At 55.6% G+C, this 14,788-nt stretch overlaps 1 long non-coding RNA gene across 1 annotated transcript; it reads right to left on the bottom strand.

Moving 5' to 3' along the window:
• Positions 1-264: 264 nt before the first annotated feature.
• Positions 265-14,533, bottom strand: LOC111813709. Its single transcript, XR_002818890.1, has 3 exons — positions 14,177-14,533; positions 8,854-13,711; positions 265-428 (listed from the first exon to the last, which is right to left on the bottom strand). It is a non-coding gene; the product is annotated as an uncharacterized LOC111813709 (long non-coding RNA).
• Positions 14,534-14,788: the final 255 nt, after the last annotated feature.

The raw sequence follows: 14,788 nt of genomic DNA, 5'->3' as shown, positions 1-14,788 counted from the left end.
AGCCTGGGAGCAGGAACCCCAGCTCATTCCCAGAATGGAACACAGCAACTGAACAGAAGTAAGGGCGCAAATATCCACCATGTCACCAGGACTACTGATAGCCCAATGACAGCGCCCACCTGGAATCCGTCCAGGGCCGGGCGGGCAGGCCCGGGGTGTGTGTCGCAGAGCGGCATGGGGCTGGAAGGGAAGGCTGAGGGCACGCAGCACAAAGAGCTTTGCAAGGCATTTGGGGAGTGAACGAGGCCAGAAAAGATTCCACATGACATAATTTCACTTGCGTAAATTGTCCAGAACAAGCATTTCTACAGAGAGCAAAAGGACAGGCGTCGCTGGGGCTGAGGTCCACAAGGGAGTGCAGGGCCGACCCCAAGCCCACAGTGACCCTTCGCCTTCACAGCGTTCACCTCACGGCACCTTTGTCGCTCCTGTGTGCAAAATAAAAATACAACAAAATGTTATCCTGGGCCGGCAGAAAGCCTTGCCTGGGCCGTGGCTCAGAGACTGACTCCAGCTGCAAGCTTCCTTGTACTGCTGGGACACATGGGGTTCGCCACCTTTCACTGTATCAGGCGGGGGAGCCTTACTTTTCTCCCTCAGGGGACACTTGTGACCGACAGCTGCGGCTTGGTGTGCCTGAGGCCAGACTCCCGGTGCCCTGGAGCAGTAAGAGGAGCCCTGCCTCTCTGGGCTTCGTGCAGCCACGTCTCTCCCCGGCGGCGGCAGGCTCTCGGATGCCCCTTCCCCTCCGCCCGCTCCCTGTCAGGTCTTGACAGCAAATTCCAGCAGGCAGCAGAGATGGATGAGAGAGGGTGGCCTCCCATGCCTGGAGCTGCACTGGGGGCTGGATGCTCTGCAGAAAGAGCGCCCGCTCCGCCATGGTCGTGAAACTCAGCGGCCCCTGCCTGCTGTCTCTCCACTGAGGGATTTAGAGACCCTTGTGCGGACCCGGCGCAAAAGGAAGACATCAGAAAGTGAACGCTGCTATTTCAGAATCAAATTGATGACCGGAATTCTCTACTCCTTAAAACAGCCAGAAAATAGTTAGAAGTCACAATGCCCAGGGCCCACAAATGCAGAGAGAAACAAGTGTGCCTTGCCAATCCGGACAGATTTCACTGGATTTACACCCTTTCCCCGGGGCCGGGCTGGTGACAGATGCCAGGGGTTTGGAAAGCGTCGGCACCTTTGATCTCTAACTCCTCGATTTGAGATTTACTGAAGGAAAGAAGCAGGCTGGCTCCCACAGGGTCCCGCTGAAGGGTTGCATCTGCCACGTTATTTACAAAGGGAATTTCAGCAACCACCGAAGTGCCGGCAACTGGGCTGGCTTCAAAAAGCACAACGAACCTGAACCTAGGGCAGGCTTGGGACCCCGTCCTCACCCGGCAGCTTTCACCGTTTCGTTCTCCAGCAGAATTGTCTCCTCTCTCCGGATTTTGCCACCCTCATTTCCTCAATCAGATGCAAATTTTCAATTTTAATGTATGTATGTTCGCAAATAATATTTAAAGAACTGCAAGTATTACATTATAAAATAGTAACGAGAAAATTGCAAGCCTATATTATACATACAATAATTAAAACTGTGATTAACACACACACACACACACACACACATACACACAAAATAGATGAAGTAGCTAATCTCATGGTGACTGGATTATAGTTGATCAGCAAATAATTCCTTTAAATTTTCCATTTTGAAATAAACTCCCTCAGCATTTCTAGTGAATGTTTCATTTAACAACAAATATGTTGCTTATTTCACAGTTGGAATAAACTTGTTCTTAAAAGCTTCACACAGCCTCATTGGGAAAGTGGAGCTCAAGCCCCAGCCCAGAGGTCGTCAGAGGCCGTGGCCCTTCCAAGTTTCAGGGGGTGGGGATGAGGCAGGGGCTCCTGGAGAGGGGACCTGGGCTCCTCTCAGCAGAGTGGTTCCCTCCCTGTCCTGAGTGGGGGTGGAGCAGCAGCCTGGGGCAGTGAGGTCAGTCCCTGCCGTGCCCCTGGGAGAGCCCTGGTGCCGACTTGCTGGCTGTCCCCGTGCCCCGCGTCACTTGCCCTCTCGGCAAGCTTCAGTTTGCCCCACTGTGTGAGGAGGGGTCTTCAGGCCTACTCCAGCACCTGTCACTGGTGCTGTCGAACAGCCGAAGGTGCTGCCCTGCATGCTGGCTGCCCCGTAACAGTCAGCCTGTCATTTTTTAGATCGATTGCTTTAACTTTGCTAATTAAATACTGGAGAGGGAAACTCTGTGGTGCTTGCAAATGGAAAAGAGTTGCCCACCAACGTACTGGCACAAGTCAGAAGCGTGCTGTTGACTTCCAGTGTTGCTGCAGCCCGACTCCCAGAGCCTGTGCTTGCCAGGATAGCAGCCAGGAGGAGGACAGGCTTGGGAAGAGCGCTAGCACTCTCACTCACAGCACGGGAGTGGGACTGACAAGCCAGCCAGCGTCCATCCACCCTCCATCCCCACTCAGCAGCAGCCGGTGGGCTTTCATCAAGCCCAGAACAATGGAGGTGTTAAGCTGTTTGTTATTTCAAGTGAACAGAATTAGCAAGGAGCTCAGGCGGAGACCGGCACCAGCCTGCAGAAATCCAGCCTCTAAGTCAAGTGAGGCAAATTGGCGTCCAATCTCCTGTTAGCGAGGACATTCTTAAGCACTGAAAGATCACAGGCCACGAAGGAGCGCAGAGAGCAGAGGCCAGGGCTGGACACCGGGAAGCCGAGTTCCATCCCCTGGCCCAGCGCCCTGGACTTGGGCCTGGAGCCCTGTCACCTCGTGTCGCCTCAAGCCCCGCACAGCCCTACAGGTGGGGCCAGGGGAGGTAAAATGCTCTGTGGGGACGCATCGCCCACTTCTCCATTTAAAAATATTTCCCACAAGCTGTCACATCAGACACTGGGAGCGCACAGTGAGCCCTGCAGACCGAGCCAGTCACCTCGTGGGACAGACACTGGGACGGGCAGATGGCAGGCTGAGGGCTGCCACAGTGAAGCGCTTGCAGGCCAGGAGAGGAGAGGGCAGTTCTAGAGCCCTCAGGCCAGTCTGCAGGAATGAAAAGTTAGGCTGGTCCACATAGGGGCCATGGTGGTCACAGCAGGTCGCAGCTATGTGCAATGTCACCAGGGGCAAATTAGACGAAGGAGACATGATGGTCCCTGTCCCTCTTCGGTCCAGTTCTGCCGCCTCGGGGCCACTGCTGAACCCATTCTGGTATTTGTGACAGGCTGTCTCTGCCTCAGTGGGCCCATCAGCAGTGGACACAAAAGCACCGCCTGCTTCTGAGGACCATGGCCACACTGGTGACAGAGCCAGGAAGCCACTTGCTTAGACTCCAACGAAGGCCAGCTCTCCCACAACGGAGGCAGCCAGGCTGTGTCTCAGCCCTTCTGGATTTTTAGGCTTTGGTCTTGTTTAGCCTGCTGCATTTACTGAACAAGAGAAGCCCTGGGTGGAGGAGACCAGGGTGGGGGGTCACTCGTGGGCTGGTCCCAGGTTTGCTACCAGAATGCTGAGGAAGCAGGGCTGTCCGCTGTCTTCCAGCCCCGAGCAGCCAGGGACGTGGCAGGTGTGGGTATCTCGGAGTTTCTGCTTCGTCGAGGACCAAGCCAGGTGTGCCGGACAGGATGTGCACGTCTGCAGTGTAGAAGCAGAGCCAGGAAGCTTCGGTCTCAGCTGCTCCGGCCAGGGCACCCAGGAAGGCAGCACGCAGCAGGCTCCGGAGGGCTCTCTGCATGCTCAAAGCTAAAGGAGAACGCGTGAAGTGGCAATGCCAGCTTCTCACTCTGCTGGGGGGAAGGTTTACTGGTAGCACTGTCTGGGGCCGGGGACAGCAAGGGACACCCAGGCGGACGCCCAGGGACACAGCAGGAGCCAGCACTGTCTGCAGCAGGAGAGAGATGCCAAATGGCAAAGGGACAGTCACACCTGGCCTGGAGCCCCCGCAGACCCATCCATCTTCCCATCCCCAGGGCCTGCTCTCTCTCCAGGCCCTCCCTTCTCCCCACGGCTGTCCTCCCCGCCCCACCGTGCCCCCATCCTGAGTCCCAGGCAACTGCGCCAGGGTCCTGCAGACACGGCCTCCTTCCGGCTTCGGCCCATCCTTTGATGCCAGAGGTGTAAGGTGCTCAGCCAGGGCAGGGAGGGGCGCACAGGCTCCGCAGTGGCTGCTGATTGATTGCAGCAGCTCTGGGCCCTCCAGCTGCAGGCCGGGGCTGGGGGGAGGGGTGGGGACACACACAGCGCCCACCCACCTGCAGCCCCCACCAGCTCTGAGAGTGGTGCAGAGTGAGCCTGCTGACAAGGACCTTACAAGGTCCCTAGTTTTTGGGTGTGGATGCCAGATTCACCTGGCAGGCAGAGGGCCCAGTGCACCAGGTCCTGGGTGCTGCAGGCCCATCCACTCCCTGTCCTTCCTGAGGGCCCTGTCACTTGGAGTTAAGAGTGGCATGCTTGAGCTTAAGAGCTCTGGTCGGATGGGGACCACCACCCTAGGGTACTGCAGACAACCTAGGGTACACCTGGAGTGAACCTGGCCCCTAGAGGGCGCCGCACAGAAGCCAGCTTGCCACTCCATGCTCAGCATGAGCCACCAAGCCCCAGAGGTGCTGCCCAGGGCTGCTTCCCCTGTCAGGGTCAGTATGCATGTTGGAAACCTCCCGGCTGGAGACCAAACAGTTCTCTGTGCATGCAGAGGGAGGACCACAGTTCCCAGGCAGGGCCCCAGGGAGAGCCCGTCTGTGGATACGAACTACAGGGTAGGAACTGGTGCTGACAAGTTGAGGCCCTGTGCTGGGGTGGTCTGCGGGGTGCGTGTTCCCTGCCTTCCCTGCCAGGTCAGATGCTGAGTCATCTGACAATGAAAATTGGAAGTGAATAAAAAATATCAACTTGCATGTTTGTCTTCATAAAAGTATTTGAAACTTTTATTCTGTTATTTTATTTTATAAGGTACTGGGAATTGAAGCCAAGGGTGTTCTACTATCGAGCACCATCCTCAGCTCTTTGAATTTTCTACCATGAGACCAGGTCTTACCAAGTCACTAAGTTCCCCGGGCTGGGCTCAAACTTGCAGTCCTCCTGCCTCAGCCTTCCAGAGTGCCTGGCTTACAGGGCTCATCAGAACACCCAGCTTCAGCTCCTGCTCTAAGGATGCTGTTAAGTGTACAGGAAGGGAGATGCTGTCATCAGGCTTCCCTGCAGCCTGGGAAGATCCTGGAGAGGCTCTTTCCTGTGGCCTCATGTCCAGAAGAAAAAGAACCAGCTGGGTGCACAGGAGGTGTGCTGGGTGTTGGGGGACACACACCCAGCACAGGAGTGTCACCGTCCTACTTCACAGGGAGAAGACAAGGCTGGCCCAGAAGCAAAGCAGAGCCCACAGGCATAAATGTCCACTCCTTGGCCTCCAAGGAGCCCCAAACCCCAGCTCTGAACTAAAAAATGAGGTCAATGCAGGATTCCGTGTCCAAGATGAGTCCATTTCTTTTGAACCAAGACACCTAGCATCCTTTAAATAAAACTCAACATATAAATATCGTACGGCCATCAGGGAGTGGGCGTAGGTTTGGCCAGGGCACGGGTCAGGGCCGCACCGCAGCACAGCAAGGGCACACTCGGCCCCACGCGCGGCCCTCTGGGCTCCAGCAGGCCCCAGGTCCCCACACTCGCCCAGCTAGGGATAAACATTATGGCCTAGGCCGATTGTCCTGTATGTATGATGAGCATTAACAGCGCAAATGGCTACCTGAGGACCCTTCCTGCTTTCATTTTACACGCACAGGGAGAGAGAAGTCCTTGTGAAAAGAAAAAATCAGGCTTTCACGGCTGGGACAAATCCGAGCGCCGCCAAGCCGCCAGGCGTGCCCTCAGCCACATTTCTCATATTGGGTTCAGCGTGCTCTCCAAAAGGCACTTGCTGTTTGAGACACATTAAACAAGCTTTATTTAATAGCGCTCAATTTGACGTCTCCGATTTAAGTCTTTGCTCTCATCAGCAACCATTCGATCCTGTTTCATTTAGGGCTGAAGAATGTTTTTTCTAGGTTTCTTTTCCTCGGTACCCGGCTGGTCCTGGAGGCAGGGAAGGAGCCGGTCTGTGCCAAGGGCAGATGGCTGGAGAGCCTGCCCGCCTGTCCTTGGGTCCATCTGCCTGAGTCTGATCAGTAGAAGCACTTGTTTTTAAAATACAGACCCAGGATGTGAAGAAATTGCCCAGGAAGGGAACTCCGTTGGGCTGTTTTCTGCCGTCTGCACTTGGCCTGTCCCGCGCTGGGAGACATTACAGCCCGTGTCCACACCAAGCGGAAAGCCGGCCGGCCCGGGTCAGGGCTCCAGGACGCCAACAGTGAGAGGCAGGCTTGCTTTGGGCTTTCATTCAATGCATTTTAAAAGTGGAGTTGCCATTTGTTCCTACTGACTTTGGGGACAGCCCCTACAGTTCTTCTGATTGCTTATTACTATTGTTATGACTGTACTAACAGAATTTTAAAAACCAAAACTTCAATTTGATCTTCCCACACCGCCTTCACAAACAGCTGCACTGATGTTCCTGGCCCAGCCGCCCTTGGGGACCACGAAGCCAGTCCGAGCACAAATGCCAGTGCCCGCACTCCTGCTACCCGAGCCGGGTGGAAGCCGGAACTGGGCAGCCCCTGTAAGGGGCTTTGCTCCCCGATCGAGAGGGGTCTTTGGGGAGACAGGGGTGCAGGCCAGAGCCTGCTTTATGGCCCCAGCAGAGGGAGGACACACCACTGTAGCCGGGCAGCTCTGTCCGGCCTCCAGGTTTACAGCGGGTGATTTACAGCCCCCAGGTGTCTGGAGCGCTGGGCTCGGCGGAGCCGACTCGGCCAGCCGCTGCAGTGAACGGGGAGGTCTCCGCATTTTTCTATTCATTAGCTGTTCAGCGATCAAAAAGAAATTTTATTAAAAAAAGAAAAAGTCAGGCCGGCCGGCCCGGAGCAGGTTCCTCTCCTGAGCTTCTGAGGCTTCGCTCAGCCCGGGCTCCGTGCCTTCCCGGACTGGAAGTGCCGGTTTCGAGATTGCTCTCAGCTCCGCAGGAGCTTCCCTCCCCCAGCCTGCTGCCTCCCCGCGGCTCCCTGGGGCTCGGGGGCTTCCGGGGTCCCTGCTAGGCAGCTGCTTTGTGAATGAAAACCGGGCTTCTCAGGTGCACAGACCGGCGGCGGCGGCGGCTTCGGCGGCGGCGCAGCGCAGCGCAGCGCGTGGGTGTGTTCCTGGCCGCAGCGCTGCGAGCAGCCTGAGCCGACCGCCTCGCAGGAGCAGCAGCTGTTCCCGGAGAAAATCTCCTGTCATGTTCACTCCCAGAGCATCACAGGTGATACGGTGACTGTCCTGGGGTCTCTGCGACGCGGCTCGGGTGGGGGCGGCCGGCTCGGTCCCAGCTCCACGTTCAAATGGGCTTGGTAAAGAATGTATGAAAATCGATTTGCCCTCATCCCAGTTCCAGGGAGAGGAGCCTGGGCCTTTGCCTAACGCCCAGCTTTGGACTTATACTCATCTTTGCTCCACTTCTGACACTGATGCAAAAGAAAATAATTGCACCCTCACCTCATTCGGTGGCACGCTGTGTGCAAAAGTCATTCACGTGTCGGGGTTCTGGTGGGCACAGAAGGCGACTCTTGGGTAACTTTTTCCTGATCCCAATAACACAGAGCTTATTTTACAGGCTCATCTCATCTTAGATGATTTTAAGAGCGCATTTGGTCTTAACTAGTTTTCTTTGCTTGATGAAATTCTCCAAGAGTTGTCTGCAAGGTCTATAGACACAAAGCATTTGGCTAAAGACACTTGAGTTGAAATTCAGGGGCCGTTTGATCCAGTTTTAGTAAATGATAGAACCGATTTGCTTTGAATTTGATGTTTGAAATAATCTTTTAAGGTAGCATCTTGCACACTGGCAAATTCACCCCAATTCCCCCAGTCCTTCCTGCCCATGCTCCTGTCTTTCTGAGCTATCAATCCACACTTCTTGACAGTGCAGAAAAAGTATCACTGAATTGCCGCAGGACAGTAGGGAACCCACAGTGATTGGTGAGCACTCCTGGGTCAAGGGGGAGACATTCAAACACTGAAACAGAATCTTATTTCTAAATATCAGATTGAAGCGTGTGGCGGGACGGCGGGCCCCGGGACACAGGCGGCAGTGTAACCGTTTGGTTCACTGGACTCTCACTGGGTGTCCTCCCAGGCCTGGTGTTCAGGAGAATGACAGAAAGGACCTTGGGCTTGAGAGAACTTGGGTTTGAAGGAACGGTTCTGTCTTTACGAACGATGGGCCTAGGGCCATCTCGCGCTCGAGCCTGCCAGGGTGCCTCGGCAGCTGTCTGCTTGTGGGTACAGTCCCGTGAGAAGCGGGGTGACTGCGCTACCTCTGAAGGAATTGCCAAAGCCTGGAATTCTCAAATGGAGGCACAGCAGCGGGCTGCTGGGAGCTCAGCTTCCACGCTGCCGGCTCCACGTCTTCTAGCCTCTGTTGGAGCTGTCCCAGAAAAGCAGGTGACTATGGAAAGACTTTTTTTTTTTAAATTTTTAAATAACAAGAGGGATAAAAATTAATGTCATTCCACGAGGCCTGCACATTAAAAGGTAAGAGAGAGTTAGCTGCAGCCTGGTAAATGGCTAAGCAGATTAGTAGCCTTACTTTTTAACATATAAACATCTGAAACCCGTTTCCTGTTTAAGAAAAAAAAAGTCTAGGTGGATGACCTCGGGCACTTTTTTTTGATTAACAAATGCGAATTGTACATCATGGTGGAAAAAAAATGGTCCACACTTGGTGGTCTTTCTACAGTCTGTATATGGGAGAGAGAGAGAAAATACAAAAATAAACGTTACCTTCTCACTTTCAGGGTGGGCAATGCCATTTCCACAGCCGTCCAGGCTCTGGCAAATGTCACGGCTGTCACGGCAGACAGAATCCCCATGGTCTGTGCGCCTCCATCGGGTCCGAAGGAAAACATTCCTCGCATTCCTGATGGAGGGTCCTATCTGCAGGCCTTGGACTCAGCCCCACAAGCTTGTCCCCTAGCAAGTGGCCCAGGCCTCGGCCACCCGCTTCTTCCCAGCCAACCCCGCAGGAAGAGGGCAGACCAGGAAGGACTTGCTGCCTGTGCGCGGATGAGGCAGAGCCGTGCGGCCGGGTCGCCCGGCCCTGGGGCCGGAGCACCAGCTGCTGCACGCTGCCCAGAGGGAGCTCAGAACTTCTGGCGCTTCCGACAACACACATTTTATAGGTTTGGGCTAAAATTTGATACTAGAAGTTGGGAACTTCAATTTTATGTCTCCAAGGATAACAAAAGCAGCTGAGACCTTTAAGAAATGTGTGTGTCCCGTCCACTCAAGAGTTCCATAATAAAAGCTATTTATGTCAAGCACCTTATAAGGGAAAGATTTAGCCTGAATGTCAATATAATATATAATACCTTTTATATTTACATAGTAGGAAAATCTATTATTAACGATACATATTATTTCTGTTTGAACTATTAGCTATGCAGGGGCTTTCACGAATTTAAAGGAAGTATGCCCTGTTTCCATGTACAAATTCATCCAGTAGCCTTTCCCACATTATTTCTGTACAAAGCAAACACCAGTTTACAATGTAAGCTCCTTTACCCAAGTCCTTTCTGATGACTGTGCACTATTTTCTGTTCAATTTGAATCCTGAGATTTCCAAGCGAGCCCTAAGAGGCACCCACTGGCTGCCGTAAGGTGGTGCTTTCTTTATTTTCTGAGAACAGCTTTGGTTCTAGAGAGGACCAGGACTTGGTGGTGATGTGAACGCAACAGCGGCCAGCACAGCCTCACTTGAAGGAGAAGCCACAGCGGCGCCCACGGAGGGTGTCGAGCGGCAGGCTTGCAGAGCAGCTCTGCCTGGCGAGCCCCCGCGACACCACCCTGTCGCCTCTGGAGGAGGGGCCCACTGCCAGCTGGAGGGGCCTGCTGGCCGCACCAGGCACTTGGGAGCAAGCTGCACACCGCCTGCAGCCCTTAGATCAAGCCCAGCCGCTGGCTTCTTATCTCTTTTGCTCAGACAAAGAGCAGAACCGCTGCAGACCCCAATTAGCGAGGCCTGGGGATTCCCACACCACATGTGCGGCTCTGCTGCTCGCCTCTCTCTGACATGGTGGATAGTGTGGCCAGGGGGTCATGAGGAGGCCTGCGGGGCGGTGGCAGGAGTGGTCATCCTGGGGGTCCTGCACTCCCGGCCTGGCCCCTGACATCCACTGCCAGGAAGCGAGGCTCGGGGACAAACGGGACCACACGGCTTCTCACAGGCCTGCTGGGGACATTAGATCCCTAGAGCACAAGGTGAAGTCCCTTTGCCCTGATGCCATGACTGGAGTGGAATGGCTCTGGGGCTGAGGAGATTTTGAAACATAAGTTAATCATGAAGCCTCTCCCACCTCCTCTTGGTCAGCAGACCGTCCCAGCTGCCACGAAGAAGGCTCGCGAAGGGAGCTGAGGGTCTTGTACTCTTGCTCTCCAGTCCCAGCCTGTGTGGAAAACATCTGCCTTCCTCCAAGTGCAGGACAGTGAGCACATTCAGATCGCTCTTATCACCTAAGATTGCTGTATGAGGGCCCCAGGTCCTGCCAGGCCTGCCACAAGCAACGGGATCTTCCACATCACCACCCGTCACTGTCCCTGTCCTTTTACCCTGACACTGACACCACTGACCCTGTTACATGCCATGCTGATGGGGGGTAGGAAGACCAACTCTTGAACAGACTGACACACAGAGAGGCGCAGAGATGATCATGATGGTGGAGGGACCACGACGTGTGCAGGTCCAGGCAGTGCCACCACCTCACATGCAAAAGCCCCCAGGGGGCAGTGCTGCTGTCACCTTCATCCTGTGAGGACATGGAGGCAGGGAGAGGTCAGTGTGGCTGAGGACCAGGCTCCTGGAAAGGCCCAGCTGTCTGCAGAGACAGAGGGGTGAGTGGCCCCGGGCTGTGGCCGAGTCTGCTGGGGGGCACACTCCTACCGCCCAGGGAGTTCCTGCCCTGCCCTGTATCTCTTTATCTGTCCGTAAAGTGGGCTCAGCACTGTCTCCTCTAGGAACTTTCATCATGATTGCATTCAACAGGAAGTGTTTGAAAGAGCCAGGCTCTGGCTGGGGATGCCGTTCCCAATTGCTGACTGGGTGCCGGATGGCAGGCCTTGCTCCGGGAGTCTAGCTGGAAGCTCTGGTCGTGCTCTCAAACTCCAGGGTAGAGAGGCTGTTGGGGTGTTCCCTGAGGTCCCTGCAGCCATAGCTCAGCTGGGCAAATGCTAGCCATGGGGTGGGCACAGCTGGGCAGGGAGCTACAGACACCCCAGGTTACCTGGCACCCCCTGAAAGGTCCTGATGCACCCCGTCATCTGAGTGGCACAGGGGCCTGCCCTTGGCCACCACCCCAGCCATGTTGGACAGCACAGCCCTCAGGAGCCCCTTCTCCTCCCTTCTTGGTCTCCTCCACCACACCCTGCGAGTGTCACGTGGCTATTGCACAACCAGCTGCTGGGTCAACAAACAGCCCGGCATCCCAAAGCCAGCTCCCGGCGGCCTGAGCCTCCCAACGGCGGCCAGCGCCTGGCCAGCCACAGAAGCCAAGTAGCTGGGCTGTGGGATTTTGAGAGCTGGCGTCCGCAGGCCGGGGTAAATCCGGCTTCTGCTCCTCCAGGCTGTGCTTGCCTTCTTAAGACCCGGTTTTCCTGTGTAGGAGAGGGGAGCAGAGGGCCCAAGCACTGGCCCATAGTTCTCAGAAAACACAGGCACTGCCCACTCGGCAGCCCCATAGCAGCAACCGCTGTGTCAGGAGCAGAAATTTGATTTTTAGAATGAGATGGCAACCCTAGAATGAGGAAGGCTGCAATAAGGTGGATCCTGAGGCACTGCCACTGGCAGAGGAACGAACGGCGGCCTTCTGCCAGGAGAAGGAACGCTAGGCTTCCTTTGGCTTCTCTTCTCTCCTGGCCCCTTTACCTGCTGGGAGGAGACCCCGGGCGTGGCGCTTGTGCTTCTGGCCTGCTTCCTTCTGTACTCGCCACCCCTGAGGTCTCCTCCTAATTTTTTTTTTCCCTTTATTCCCAAAGTGAAATCTTCAGGCAGGGAGAGACATCTCCCTTCATGTAAACAAACACACCACTCTGGGGCGCCAGCACACCTTGTATTTATGGGACCCACACGTGCACATGTGCAAAGGTGGAACCTTAGAGAAGAGCTGCAGCCGTGGGAAGCTTCTCTTCTGTGTCACCCCTCTTTACAGGACCAGCGTCTCACCCCTTTTCCCCTGACTCCCCCTGGGATTCTCACTGTGTGCACATAACGGGGGGTGGGGCACGTGGCTCTGTCCTGCACTCCTGCCAGCCCTCCCTGTCCCCAGACACTGATGCCCTTCCGTCTGTCCCTGTGACAGGAGAGGCTCAGCTGCGATGCTTTTCACTGCGGTTTGGCTTGTTTCCTTGGGACAGGTGCCGGGTGGTCATGGAATAGATGCAAAGGGGTAGCTGGCTCCTCATGACCACCGGCGGGCTTTCAGGCCTTATTAGGACGTCCTCCTGCCAGGAGAGAGAAAGCACCGCAAGCCGGGAGTGTCCCCAACAGACCTGGCTGCAGAACCTGAGCTCCTGCTGTCACAGCCTGGGGCACTGTCGCCCCTCTGGCTCTGCAGACAGCCTGGTCTTTCTGCCTTGAGGTCCTCACCTGGGGTCCTTGCCCTGTGCCTATTGGAGGTCGCACTGCATCTGCCTGGACGTCGATTCCTTCCTAACAGGCCTAGCCCTCTGGCGAGAGCAGCTCTCCAGACAGCACAGCTTGGCCAGGCTGTGTGCAGAGGCTGTGGGGCAGAGGGCGCGGCAGGCAGGAGCCAGCCCCAAGCCTGCAGAGCCGCCCAGCACAGGTGCAGGCAGCCTTGGGACCGGGCAGAGCTGCTGTGAGAGCTGCAGGCACGTGGGGGCACTGGCCCACCTCCCGGGGGCCTGGCTAAGTGTGGTGTGGTTCTTGCACTCTGATGAGGCTGAGCTTGCCCCCAGTTCCCCATCACTGGACAGAAGCAAGCAGAGTGGTCAGGGCGTGGCATAGGTGGGCCACAGATTTGCCCTCCCTGGGAAAGAGGCTCCTCTTCTCTTAGCCTTGTTTGAGAAGCACATGGAGCCTGGCTCCTAACTTCTCCTGTGCCACCACAAAAGCACAGTCCACAGAGGGCAAGGGGTTCAGCCGGGTCTGCCGAGTGAAGTGAGCGCGATGGTCCAGCCCTGAGTCCTGCAGACTCAAGGCTGCTGGAAAACCTTTCTCAGCTCCAGTGTTACAAGCTCACACTGGCCAGCCTGGCCCTGAGAAGGAGCGTGTGGTGCCACCCCGGTTGTGGACTGGTGGTGGGCAGAGGGCAGAGCGGAGCCGGGCGCTCATCCCAAAAGGCAGGCAAGCTGTATGCGGGCTGGCAAACGGGGTGCACCAGGGAATCCCGCCGCCCATCATCCTGGCTATTTGCAGGAAGGGGCTGCCAGACACGAGCCATAGGCGTGCAAGCTGTGAGCGCCATTCAGGGTCACGATGCTCTCCCAAAGGCATCAAGGGAGGGGCAGGAAGCAGCCATCTCTAGTGCAGGGACCAGTGGGTTCTGGGCCTCGTGTGGCTTCACCCGAGGGCTCCACGAATGTAAAGACCGCGGGGCTGTGTGTGGGGCCCTATGCGCTCTGCACATTCCTGTGTGCGAAGCCAAACTTCAGTTAGAAAGGAAAAAATTAGAACCTGAAAAAGATAAGCATGTGCTCCGGGTCACATAGCTGGTGAGGCACACGACACAGGAGACGTCAGGAAGACTTGCTGGGAGGTGACTGGCAGAGCAAAGGACATGTGAGGGACACAGACACGGACACAGTCACCACACTGGGCGGCTCTCGGCGTGGCGCGTGGTGCATCAGCGTTGCACTCATTTGAGCTTCTGTGGGCACCAGGAGGGCACCAGACTCTGCCCAGTGCCCACTGTGGCCTGTGGGGCCATGCCAACTGGGGCGTGGGAAGACGGCCCTGCCAGCTCACGGGACACCTCCAAGGGTCTCCAGGTCACCAGGAGGGCTGGGAAAGCTGCCTGCATGGATCAAGTCAAACCCTAAGCAAGACACACAAATGTAACAAAAACCTAAATTGGTGCTCAACTGTAAAACACACCCCATGAAGCTCTTTCTCTTTGTTGCATCAGATATTGGGCTGGTCGTTCCAAGTGCAGTAACAGGTTTCTTTCTCTGGAGGAACATGGGAAGCGATTCTTCCTGCCGAGCTCACTCAGGTGGCCCCGGAAGCTGGACAGAAACTGGCTTCCAAGGGGAAGTGAAGGGTGCTGACTCAGTTTACCCTTCTGGGATTGTAGAGATTCTAGGAGTTCTTGGGTGAAGCCACACAAGGTGCGGGCAGACAACAGGGAGGGGAAGGGCTCCCCCAAAACCTCCCTACTGTCCTTCATCCCCTACACCCCGGTTTTGGCCTCTATGAACCAAATGTGAACGGAACTTTCCAGCAAAACCACTTCTTCCATGCTGTGGTAGGCTTCTCCTTGTCCTGTGTCATAGCAATGTTATTTCCTCTTATTATAAATAGGAATTTTGCTCAAAGGGTGCAGCCTTGTACCCCCTTGGCCGCTTTGTACTTTAATCAGGGTTTTCCTGCCCAAAATGTTTATCTTCCAGCAGAGGTGCTAATTTTATCTTGCAAAAGTGGATATCTGCTTACATCCCTTCTACCTTGGAGAAAGATAACCAAAGGCGAGGTACGTCATCTAAATAC

Source organism: Octodon degus, unplaced genomic scaffold (genome assembly GCF_000260255.1).
Source record: "Octodon degus isolate 3935 unplaced genomic scaffold, OctDeg1.0 scaffold00215, whole genome shotgun sequence".
Lineage (NCBI taxonomy): Eukaryota > Metazoa > Chordata > Mammalia > Rodentia > Octodontidae > Octodon > Octodon degus.
The sequence above is the reverse complement of the archived record's forward strand: the minus strand, read 5'-3'. Positions and strand labels throughout refer to the sequence as shown.